The sequence below is a fragment of the Ictidomys tridecemlineatus genome, chromosome 4 (assembly GCF_052094955.1).
Source record: "Ictidomys tridecemlineatus isolate mIctTri1 chromosome 4, mIctTri1.hap1, whole genome shotgun sequence".
Classification (NCBI taxonomy): domain Eukaryota; kingdom Metazoa; phylum Chordata; class Mammalia; order Rodentia; family Sciuridae; genus Ictidomys; species Ictidomys tridecemlineatus.
In genome coordinates this window covers 127834312-127847492 of record NC_135480.1, presented here as the reverse complement: position 1 = coordinate 127847492, position 13181 = coordinate 127834312, and the positions used below count along the sequence as shown (strand labels likewise).

At 39.6% G+C, this 13181-nt stretch overlaps 1 protein-coding gene and 1 non-coding gene across 8 annotated transcripts in view; one reads left to right on the top strand and one right to left on the bottom strand.

Moving 5' to 3' along the window:
• Ntrk2 (neurotrophic receptor tyrosine kinase 2) overlaps positions 1-13181 on the top strand; it is a 355622-nt gene that overhangs the window by 245958 nt on the left and 96483 nt on the right. The gene's annotated exons all lie outside the window — the stretch shown is intronic.
• LOC120890228 (U6 spliceosomal RNA) lies at positions 6001-6107 on the bottom strand. The gene has a single exon (XR_005734469.1). It is a non-coding gene; the product is annotated as a U6 spliceosomal RNA (small nuclear RNA).

The following is a 13181-nucleotide window of genomic DNA, read 5'->3' as shown; positions in this document are numbered from 1 at the left end:
TCGCTCGTGTGTAAGACAATGCAAGAAGGCTTAGAAGTGAAATTATTGGATTATGAGAGCCTTTAATCTATTCAGTGAATTAATTCCCTGATAGGGATTAACTGAGTGGTAATTAATTCCCAGATGGGGATTAACCTGAGGCAGGTATGGTGTAGCTGAAGACATGTTCATTGAGGATATGCCTTTGGGGTATATATTTTGTATCTGGTGAGTAGAGTCTCTCACTGCTTTCTGATCACCATGTGGGTCACTTCTCTGCCACGCTCTGCTGCCGTGATGTTCTGCCTCAACCGGAGCCCTGAGGAATGGAGCTGGCTATTGATGGACTTGAGGCCTCTGAAGTTGTGAGCCCCCAAAGAAATATTTTCTTCCTCTTTAATTATTGTCAGATCTTTTAGTTACAGCAGAAAAAAAATGACTAAAACAGAGGCTGAGACAGGAGAACTGCAAGTTTGAGATCAGCCTCAGCAACTTAGTGAGGCCCTAAGCCACTTAGTGAGACCCTGTCTCAAAATAAAACATAAAAGTGCTGGGAATGTGGCTCAGTGGTAAAGTGCCTCTGGGTTCAATCCCTGGTACCAAAAAATAAAATAATAATTTCTTAAATATTTCTTCTACATATATTTAAAGTCATAGCAGACAATGAATAATTTTTTGCTTCAATTACCAAACATAATTTAGAAAACTCAAGAGGAAAAGGAAAATGTGCTGTATTTACCTGTATCTTTATTCTCTTCTTGTTCCTGAAGGATATCCTCTCTGGATATAGGATTCTTAATTAATAGTTATTTTCTTCATCACTTAAATAAGGCTATTGCTACTTTCTTCTGGCCTCCCTTGTTTCTTATGAGAAACTCACTGTCATTCAAATTTCTCCCCTATCAGTAAGACATGATCTCTTTCTCATTGCTTTTCAGATTTTTTCTTTGTCTTTAGTTTTACTATAATCTTAGTAGTGTGTGTTTCTTTGGATTTATTCATTTCTTCTTTGTCTTCTAGGATTGTGTAAACATTATTTTTTTGTTGTTTCCAGAGTTCCCTTGGACTCCTTTTAAAAAATTTGCCTCAGTCTATTTTCTTTATGTTGTTTAGATTGGGTAATTTTGGGGGGTGTCTGTCTTATTGATTCTTTTCTTCAGTCCCCTTCCTTCTGTAGTTGAACTCATTTATGAATTTTTAGATTTTTAATTATTGAATTTTTTAGTTCTAAAATTTCCATTTGCTTATCCATTAGTCCTATATTTCTTTGCTCAGACTTCTTTTTCATTTACTTAAAGTGTACTTGTGGTTGTTCATTGAAGAGGCTTTAGGTCTGCTTTAAAATCTTTGTCATATCACTCTAACATTCCTGTCAACTTGATGTTGGCATCTATTGGACTTTTCCATTTAGTTTAAGATCTTTCTTGTTCTTGGTTTGACAAATACTTTTTTATTGAAAAATGGACACTTGGGTTATTTTTTTTATAAGATTCTGGATCTGATTATGTTTTAGCTGGCTCCATTTGACACTATTCTAGCAGGAGAAAAGGAGACATCACCATAGCGTGAGGGAGAGTGGGGTGGAGTAAGTGGTCTCTTTACTGCTGGGTGGTCTTCATGACTCCCCACTGGCCTTCTCTGTCATCCCTGGAGGGAAAAATGGCGATACTTATTACCATAGGGTGAAGATGGGAATCCAGGTTCCTTTCAATATGTCAATGGATACTTTGAGGGTGAGAGATTGTTAATGCCCATGGCAATAAAAGACTTGTCTGCCTATCTTGGCTTCCTTTGATACCACCTTGGGCCATAGTTGGACATCCTATTCCCTTATGAGACTACAAGTCTAGCCTTCCACCCCACTCAGCTTTTGCTGTTGTTTTGGGGTTAGGACCATGACTTTCCTGTGGTGGTTAGCTGGGGTAGCTGAAGTAGAACAGTTATTGCATAAGATTTCTCTGCCTTGCTTGGATATCCCTTTCCTGCTACTCTGGAAGGAGAAAGTAGATTTTTTCTGGGAATATTTTTCTGTGCCTTTTGACATTTTCAGGTTGCTGGTTTCTTCTTCTCCAATATATGGATACATAAGGCACAAAGAAATTTTAGAGGACTCATCACCCTATCATTCCAAGATCTCTAGCCAATCTGCCTTCTTCTCTTCACTCTCCACTTATTATATTTGTTTAATATATATTGAACAGGGTCTTTAGTTGTACCTAGTGGGAAAATATATCTATTCCATCTTCCTTGAAAGAGAAATCACATATTTTACACTTTAATTTCCCCCTTGCATCCCAAGATATTAAACTTTCTGGAAGATAAACAAAACTACTTAAATACTGAGCCAGCCCTTTTTATTTTTTATTTTGAGACAGGGTCTTGCTAAGTTGCTTAGGGACTTGCAAAGTTGCTGAGGCTGGCTTTGAACTTATGATCCCCTGCCTCAGATCCCTGAGCTGCTGGGATTACATGCATGTGCCACCATGTGTATGTGAATTTTCTTAATTGACATTATATTTCTCCTGAATCAGTGGAGACACACCCTGCACAAGATGAAAGAGATGATTACAAAGGAGGCATTTGAATTTGGAGTGACAAGATGGACACAGAAGTTCAGTCAAAGGAAAGAGGCTTAGGGGTGGTTCAGAACTGTGGGAGGCGCCTGGCTAAAGTCTGGCATTTGAAATCTCTTAGTACATAGTCAGCAATGTGAAGTGCTCCACAGGGCAGGGAAGGTCTACCTTTGTTTCAAGGAATTCCAATCTTGTTGGTGGATTCAAATGACAGGAAGGTTTTATGGAACATCAGAGCCCAAATAACAGTTACTCTGTCCTAAGAGGAGCATCCCACGCAAATCAGGGCATGATAATAAAATGGAGCCATTTCAAGAAGGGACCTAGAAGGATGTGGCTGAGGTTTACAATGGGTTCTCCATGCAGAAGGGAACTAAGTTGTTGTTTAGGAGAACACCAGTCAAGAGAAAGCTATTCAGGGTGATCACCCTAGCATCCAGAAGATATTGCTAATTGATTGTGGCACTAAGTCCCCAACCTTTTCAACAAAATGTTCAGTGTAGTCATTACCAATTGATAGGAGGAGGCACATTAGCTACAGTGCAGCGAACCCCTGAGCCCATCCAAGAGCAGAACTGAAGTTGATCATTTCTTACCATCCTTAATCAGCCCAGATTCAAGGCTTGGGTGTGGCTGAGCCTGTGGAAGCTGACTTGGAATATGACAGCAGAGATTAGTTGAAGGCCAAATGGCAGAGAGAAAAATTTTTGATAATAAGATCCCGGGCTTAGCTGGTCTATTTTGTTAATTTCTGGAGATTTTGAGTCAGCCTGCTTTCAAGTTGAATTTCAGGGGAGACATGGGAATGATTTATGGTGACATCCATTAAGCATTTATAGAACATAATACATGTGTTCTTGCTCCTACCATAAAATTAATTGTTGCTAATTAGTTAGGGCTGCCAGCTCACTTGGGTGCGAGAGTCTGTCATACTGCCTTCTCCTGGTCCTATTAATTAGCCTTCCGGAGTCTCCTACTATCCCAGTGTCTTGTAGTTTTCCTCCTACTGCACATTTCTTATTTAAACAATCAGGCCTGCTGATTGGCTTTGGTTGGTTTTGGATAGAGGTTTAATATTGGGGGGTTTAGCTGTCCTCATGGGGAGTTGAATGATTTCATGAGTGATAAACCGTTTTCGTGCGCACACTATCAATTATTATTACACGAGCGCATTTGACCCCAAATAAACATCCCTTTTTTTCACAAATCCTCCTTTTCATTGATTACTGAAATTCCATGAAATAATATAACGAAGCTTTCAGGGACGTGGCTTCAGTTGTCATTTCTGGAGACCATTTGGTGGAATAATCGTCCATGAACATGTTCAGTGAAAGCAGCATTGGGCTGGACAGCTCCCTGGCCTCAGTGACAGCTGCCTGGCGTGGAGCATTGTAATGATCAGCTCTCGGGGAGATGCTGTGAGGTGCTGCAGATATTGTGACAGTGATTAAGCTTGTCCACAGCCTGAGCAGCCCCCAGAGGGGCTCTGACTCTGGTGTACTTTCCTAGGGAGTACTGTTTATATAATTGCCATTGACATTTTCATGGTAAAAGGAAGGCATTCTGTCAGATTTTGACCAAAGCAGGTCGCCTGCTTTGTCCAACCAAGGTGTATCTAAGGGTGACATTTTCATGTGGTTATTACAACATATAATGACAATGAAAAGAAAGGTCTTTTCCTAAACATAGCGCTGCACTCAGTGAAGCTTGTTCACTCCTCTGCTCAATAAGCCAACAAAACAGGCACAGGAGAGAGAAAAGTCCCATTTACATTGATTACATCATGCATACCTCTGCCCACCTTATCTGAGATGACTTATTTCACACATCATCCTTACAGAGCAATGTGACTCCATTGACTGGCAAGCAGCTGCTCATTTGGCATGTGAGCTGTCTAGGTGTGCACATGTGTGTGACACTCACATAGAAAAATAAAGTGTGAGGGGAAAGCACAGCACTACTGCTGAAATTTACAGAGGAAGTAAATTTTAGTTAAAATTCACTTATAAAAATGCAGGCTGTAGCTATGGTTCCAAGGTCACCTTGCCTGTAAGCACACCTGCCAAATAAAGAAAGGGGACCAATTTTAGTCATTAACCTTTATGCTTTGGGATAGGGCTTCAGATGAGAAGTGCTAGACAGGCAGCATCAAGCACCAAGACTCCACATGGATCAAAGAATCAAGATATTAGAATCTAGTCTCTACCTGTTTTAGTCATCTGTTGCTATAACAAAATGCCTGAGATTAGGTAATTTATAAGAAAGAGATGTTTACTTAGCTCATAGTTCTGGAAGCTGGGAAATCTAAGAACATAGTGCTGGAACCTATTCAGCCTGTGGAGAAGACTTTCTTGCTTCTTTATAACATGGCAGAAGGCATCACAAGGCAAGATGGAACAAGTGAAAACCACTAATGCTTTTATGGGGGCTCCACCCTCATGACTTCATCTAACACCAACTACCTTCCAAAGGCCCTAACTCCAAGGCCATTAATATCTGACTTTGGGAGTGAAGTTTCCAACACATGAATTCCAGGCAACACGCCCAAACCATAGCACCATCCACCACTGCTGTCCTTGTCCATGTCCCTCTGCCCCTTCTCCTTCTTCTCTCTACTCCACACTGGGGGCTTCTGCTTCTAATCCTCATCTTCACCTGCATCTCCCTGAGCTGACACGGACCAAATGAAAGGTGACACTCGACAACATCTTCTGACCTTAGATGCTGGGATTCCTATGAATCCATAGTTGCCTGCTCTGAAAAGATCTGAAGGTGATCCAAATGGTGTTTATCCATGTGTATCATTCTTTTACCTCTGAGAAGTCTTCTTGGATAGAAAAACAAGGGGTGAATAAAGGACCTTTTATTTTAAAACAAAAAACTGTGATATTTAATGTACTCTTGCTGTGGCAACTCTGCATCATTGAGTTTGGCAGCATGGTTAAGGGGAAATATGATTGAGAAAGCCACTTGTGTCTCTGAGAGTCATGTGGAGTATCATAGCTGAATCAATAATTTTTTCTCTGATTATCAAGTAACTCGGCTGTTAGGATTTATAGCTTCCTTTTATTTTCATTGCTAACACTGTCATCTAGAACTTCATCATTATGCTTTTATTAAGGCAACAATCTCCTAGCTAGTCTCTCTGCTACTGGGTACTTCCATTTATTTATTTAATTTTTTTATTGGTTGTTCACAACATTACAAAGCTCTTGACATATCATATTACATACATTAGATTGAAGTGAGTTATGAACTCCCAATTTTACCCCAAATGCAGATTGCAGAATCACGTCGATTACACATCCACAATTTTACATAATGCCCTATTAGTAATTGTTGTATTCTGCTACCTTTCCTATCCCCTACTATCCCCCCTCCCCTTCCCTTACATCTTCTCTCTCTACCCCATTTACTGTAATTCATTTCTCTCCTTGTTTATTTTCCCAAAAATATGGAACGCTTCATGAATTTGCGTGTCATCCTTGCGCAGGAGTCATGCTAATCTTCTCTGTATCGTTCCAATTTTAGTATATGTGCTGCCAAAGCGAGCACTGGGTACTTCCATTTAATACACTGTGCATTTGCCATATATTATGCTGCTTATATATGCCTTCCACTTGTTCAGGAACCTTTAATATCTCCCATCTGCTTAAATGATGTACTCTATACCACTCATCCAACCTTCATGCTCTCTGTGATGTGGTCCCACTTACCTATGTAAACATCTTGAAGTGTATATCCCCCTTTACTCATTACACCTCTGATTAGGCAGAACAATCCTAGTACCACCACCTTGCCTCATGCCTTGGTGGCTTCCCCCTCTTTAAGTCCTCTCTGAGCTGACATGGACCAAAGGGAAGGTGACACTTGACAACATCTTCTGACCTTAGATGCCAGGATTCATATGAATCCAAAGTTACCTGCTCTGAGAAGGTAACTATGGATTCATAGTTTCACCAATTCAAACAAATACATTTTTCCCATCTCAGCCTAGACCATTTTTATGCATGAAGCCTTTCCAATAGTTACTATCCACATTTCTTGAGTTTATATTGTTCCAGTAGACAAATGCTTGACACTATTTTTGCACTAACATCTTGCATTGATTTTAGCATCTTATGTACAAGTTTTATCTTAGAATGATTTTTTTTTCCTTTCTTGATTCTTGGTCTCCAGAATGCTTCCTATGCTGCCTTAGTGTAAGGAACATTGAATTTGGAATCAGAAGGCCAGGTGAAGTCCAACTTGTGACTGACACGCTTTATAGTCATGGATGGGCCCCTTGAACTCTCTACACCTCTGTTTCCTCAGCTGTAAAATGGAACTCAGGGTATTTTCACAGTCTATTTCACAGAGTTATTTTAAAGCTCAAATAAAATATCATGTGAGTGTTCTTTATGAGCCTTAAAGTGCTCTGAGAACAGAAGGCCCCATTATTATCGTAGTTTGTAATATTTAGCATTAAATTGAACCAATAAAATGTATCTGTGAGGCACTGTGTAATCTTGAGTGCCAAATTGCTAAATCGCAGTGGTCATGCCATATAACATTTATAGTACATTTTCATTGTTTGGAGTGCTTTTTATTTAGAATACCATTTTGTTCTCAGTAGTGCCCCATGAGGTGGTGGAGGTCAGGTATTTTTATTCCCATTTTGCAGTGAGAGGAAAGAAATGAAAGGGGACAAATGCATTAAGTGAATTGCTGTAAGTCGTGTAGTTAGTTGATGGCTGTGATTGAACTGAGGCTTCCATTCTGTCTCTTAATCCCTTTCTGTAAATTGTGGCCATTTTCACTCTCTGCTTCCTCTATCACCTGCCTGGCCTTGCCCATAGGATACTGTCCTCCCTTACCTTCCCCCTTACCTTAATTGGTTTTTGTGTAGCGGGGGTAGTTTCATCTGAGCTTGTCAGGGTCTCACTCCTGTTCATTGCCTTATCATCATGTGCACATTCATAAGGCAGAGGGACAAAATACAAGGAACACTCTATTGTTTCTTGCAAACTGTAGTCATGTGTCACTTAACAATACATTCTTAAAAAATTATTGTTGGGCAATTTCATCACTGTGCAAACATCACAGTGTGTACTTATGAAAACCCAGATGGTACAGGTCAATCATATGATGTAGCCTCTTCATCCTATCAAGACACGAGGTCAAAATGATATGTATAAGTCTGCCGTTGACATAACATGGCATACTGTTAAACTCTCTTATAGATAGAAGTGTTACACTCCAAAATGAGGATAAACAGTTTTGGAGATGGATAACCTAATAATAAAGCAATTTGTTTTCATGATCATTAGGAACTGTGTGCTTTTATGCAACTGGTCATACTGTAGTTTTGCTTACTAGCATCACCACAAACTAGATGATTATCTTTTCTTTTCAGCCAGGATAAATAATAGACAATGTGGTGCTCTGACAGAATGGAGGTAGAAGTGCACACCACTGCTACAGTCATACCTCCCTGTGTTCAAGCCCTTTCCCACTTCTTCCCTTTGCTGCACCTGTCTTGTTTGCTGACTCCAACCTGGAGCCATTTCAGGTTCCACCAAACACAGCAGACCCTCCTCCATCACAGACTCTGAGTGGAAGATTCTTTCACCATGTTTCACTCATTGACAAATATGTACCAGTTATCTTTTAGAAATCTGTTCAGAAATCTCCTCCATTAGGAAGCCCACCTCTCCATCACTTATCTGAACTTCTGTTATTTTCAGTCAAGTTCTGCCAGAAACACGGAATATTTTAACCATAGCCATAAGGACAAAGTGCCATCAGTTGACAACTTTCTCAAGCTTAGCATACTGTATAATTTAACAATGACTTATTCTTGAATGAATTTCTTCAATACAATTTACTCAGAATACTTTAGACCATGACAATTCCAGATGTAAGTAACTCATATTAATATGTAAGAATAGAATTTTTAACCACCCAGCATAAGTAATTCCCTTCAAACAGAGAAAGTTCTCCCAGGAGATGACAATTTCTGTAAGGCACTTTATTATAAAACCTGGTGAGCCACCAAAAGCCAGATCCGTCTGACCCTTTACAGAATTCCCAACAGGACCCTAAAGCCCAATAGTGGAATAATTCTCTCCTTTTGGAGTGATATGATCCGGTAAATGTGACTTAGTTTTACATTTTTTATCATACAAACAGAATTTGTAGCATTAACTGCCAAGTTTGGAATTCTTCCAGCTAACAGAGGCACACAAAACAAGTCTTTTTCATAAAGACAAGAGAGGAAAGGAACCCAAGCACCATGACTCTCGCATTATAAATCTGCTTCCAACTCGTAAACTGCCTTTAGCACCAGTGCTTCTGGACATGAGTTCATGCTCCTGGCTTTGCAGCTCATCAAAGATAAAGGATGTAGTTAAGCAAGGGACAAAAGAAATAAATCTGATAGCTGCAGAGAAGCGGTGACTTAACTCCTGGGAATAAGCTATAGTAATATTCCATTGGCTTCAGATAGTCTTTTTCTTCCCTACCTTCCTCTATACTTATACTTTTGGAATATATATAGTTTGGTTAATAAATGTTTACAAGGAGAAGGATTGGTGTATAATGAAAATGGCACTGGATTGAGGGAAAGCCAATTGGAAAGCTCAGTTCTGAGAACCTGATATCTTTACTGTGCCTTGCTGTCCTCATTTATAAAATGAATAGGTTGCTTACAGTCTTCAGGTACACTGTTTGAATTCTTAGAGAACATTTCAACTGGTCTGCAGAGACTTCCTTAGAAAGTGATTGAAGATAATGCAAATTCAGGTTGGTGAGGCATGACTATTTGCCTTTTATCCATAAACAGTGAACTGTTGAAGAGGAAGATCTCCTAATGGATGAGATTTCTCAACAGATTTCTGAAAGAGAGATGACATATAGTTGCCACATCAAGCATTCAACTCAAGAGTATTCTGGAGGTCTGCACTGGAAGAGGGACTGCCCTTCTGGTAGAGCCTGGAATGGCTCCACATTTGAGCCAATGAGCAAGACAGGTGCAGCAGAGAGAAGTGAGAAAGCACTTAACCCTGGTGAATGGTGACTGTCTTAGTGGTGTGCACCACCCTACCTCCAGACTGGCAGAGTATCAAGTAACTCAGCCCAAATGAATAAATAAATAAAGTCTAAGAAACTTCCTTGAAGACTGCCAAATCACTATGGAGGCTGTGTGTGTGGAATGGGCGTTGGGGCATCACAATGTTGTTTCCTTGCACTTAGCACAGTTACATGCCACTCTACCTGCTCACTCGAAAGTAAGGCCCCCTTCTACATGCCTACTAGAGATCTAGTTCCTAGTCAGACTTCATGTAGAGAGTTTCTATCTATAAACAGAAATCCTGACAAAGGGCACGTTAAACCCATATTGGCTGTCCAATCTTAAATTCCTAAATTTGAATGGGGTTTGAGATCAACTCTGCATCTGAGGACAACTCTACCTGAAAGAAGAGATTCAGAGAAAAACTGACCTTGGAGGAAACAAGGATTTCAGAAAGCAGAAGGGAATTTTAAAGGAATATAGGGTTCTGTGTTTTGAGAATTGTATGTACTTAAAATAAAGATATGTAGCCATGAAAAAGGAATTATGAGAGAATAAGAAGAAATTCATAGTAATCATAAATATGATGGTTGAAATATAAATTTCAATTGAAGGTCTAGAAGCTATTAAAGAATATTTTCCATAAAATGGAACAAAAAAGACTGAGGCAGAAAATGTTGGGGAAGGAAAAAAAAGAAGTAGAGTATCAACTCATGAGGGGTGACATATCATAGTTAATATTTTCAGATAAAAATGAGGACATAGAAAAATCATAGGGATCAGATTATCAAAGGAAAAAACAGAAGATGATTTTTCAGTATTCAAAATTTACCCTAGACCTCAAATTAGAAGCCCACTAAGTATCAGCAGCATAAATGAAAAAAACCTACTTACTTGAATTGGATGCTGGAAAATCTTCATGCTAGGAAAGAGAAATCACTCTAGCTTAATGAAAGGGACTCCCTACCCCCTTCTCTGCTTGGCATTAGACACATGGGAAAGAAAATGTCTTAGCACCTGCTTAGCATTGTACAGTGTGGTATTAAGATGGCTATATTCATAGAAAGTTCTGTTTGTTGCTTTTCAGTTTTCAGAATCATAAGACACATAATTGTATCATATTGTAAACTGAATATAAATTTTGACACTGTTACAATGAAAGTACAGCTGAAGAATATGGGAAGTGACTGGAGTCAAGGGAACATGAAAGTCCTAACACCTTCATCATCAGAGAATCAGGACACTGGCTGTAATAGAGATTAAGTTTGATAGTCACTAGAAGAACCTAAAACAATAAAACTCTCAATTGCTGGCAAGAGGTGGGAAGGGGTGTGAGTGATCTCATCCTGTTATAAAGTGGGAAATCCATGTCTTAATAAATGAAATGGAGGGTAGGGAAGAATGCAGAAGGGCACAAATTCTTTCCATCATAAGCTCTTCATTCATGCTTAATTTGCTGTCATGTGCATGCATTGCTTTCCCTACTGTTTTTTTAAGTTACAAAATATGAATTATTTTCTAAGATTCACAAGTTCTCTAAAAGATATGATCTATCAATAAATTAGGTTGGAACAGATGAAATAGCCAGTACTGTGTGTTTTTGACTGGCGAGAATGGAAGATTCATTTGGCTCAACCTAAATAATTTTCAGGTTTGAGATTTTAATGCTGGCATGTCTTCCAATGACAGACCAGTGTGTGACCAAGTCAGTGACATCCTGGCATTCTGGAAAAGTCATGATTCATTACATCCAACAATCTCTTCTCCAGCCAATATTTCAATCCCTGCTTAACTTAGAATGGGAAAATTGAAATGATACATCCTCAATTTATAGACTATACTCAATGGATTTGTTTTATTTTTCCTTCAACACATTTTAACCCTATATTTTTTACATCTGTCATGACATTTTTCATGTTCTGCCTTTTACAAATGCTTTTACAAATTCTTTCCTCATCTCCCTATTAGACTGTCCACTTGAGGAAAAGAACCACATTCTACTGGGGCAGACTACATGTACTTCAGAGTCAAATTTGGCATCCCTTATCTACTTTCCAGGTGTGTGACTTTGGGGAAGTCACTTAACATCTCTAAGACTCAGTTATGGTACCCCCAGAATGGATACAGTGATGTTTCTCTCTAGGTCAGTCAGGATCTTTCAATAAGATAGTGTAGGCAAAATGCTTAATTCAATGCCTAGCACACAACTGACACACAATGAATGACCATTGACTTCCCCGTCTTCCTTCATTCTCAAATCTTCCACAGCTCCAAACACAGTTCCTTTCACATAGATACTTCAGTGGTGAATGAGGGGGAAAGTGTATTGATTTGAAAGATTCTGGAAGTATTGTAAAAATCCTTTAAAGGTATGACTTTTAAAATTTGAGTCCCTGTATAATCCTATTAAAGAAGAACTATCACAGGGCTTAGCTGCTCAGTGTATAAACTGGACAGACAGAAGGAAAACAGTTGGAGTGCATCCACATATCTTGTTGGTGACCCTCCATCTTTCAAATGTAGACCACATGTTATTGGTATGAATTCCACTAAGCATCTGCCTTTCTATAGAATTGAGTCAGAGACTGTAGCCAGGGAAAGCAGCTTGGGAGGATACATGGAGTCTGGGTCTTATAGAAGGTCCTCTGGCTTCTAAGTGGGGTGTTGAAGAGATGTTTTCAAGACTTGAGAGGTGGAAAGAACTTTAGAATTTAGGGACCCAGCGTCAGAGGGGTAGGCAGATAAGACTGTCTGGCCCACCTGCCAGGATTTTGTACAATCATTCTGCATAATGATTCTTGAAAATACAAACATTGCCAGGGCTGACTGACAAGTATTGTTCCAGCAGGGAGAGCTGTCAGGGCAAATCAATCCAATTCTACCACATGCCAGTGTGTAGAACAGATATAATTTTGGCTGTTAGGGGATGTCAAAGCGAAGGATGTACCGTCTGTGTATTTTGAAGTGTGGTGTTCCTTTCAGTCTAACAGCTTGAAAGATTTCTGGGGCTCTCCCCCCACCCCTTGGCTGTTATCTCAAGAAATTGTAGGAATTTAACTTCAAATCATTCCATTGCTTTGTCTACTGTAATGTTCAGGTTAAATGAAGCCCAACTCTTTCCATCCCTGTAGCCACTCTGGTCTGATTCAGATCATTAGAATTTTCTCTGGTGATGGGTCATTTGCTGACACTGGCCAGTGTCTGAGGCATCTGAGTAAGTAGCTGACCACTTCCTAGAAAGATGAAGTCACCTGTAAGAGACTCTCTTGTCCATCACTGTACTTAATGCAAAACTTAGCATGAAAGCTAGGATTTCTTTTGCTTAATAAGCTCCTTGGGAATCCCTGCAGATCCACTTTCTCCTTCAATGTTGTGATGAGAATCAAGGTTGAGGCTCTTAGAGGGTGGGTTACTTAAAATCTCCCTTCTGTTACAGAAGTTGTCTGCATTCCCCATTCCACTGCACTTTGTACTTGCCTAGGAATCTCCCCCACCAGTTATTTTCTCTTTCTCCTTTCCTCCCTCTTCCTTCCTTCTCTCCTTCCTTCCCTTCTTTCCCTCCTTCCTTCCTTTTGAGG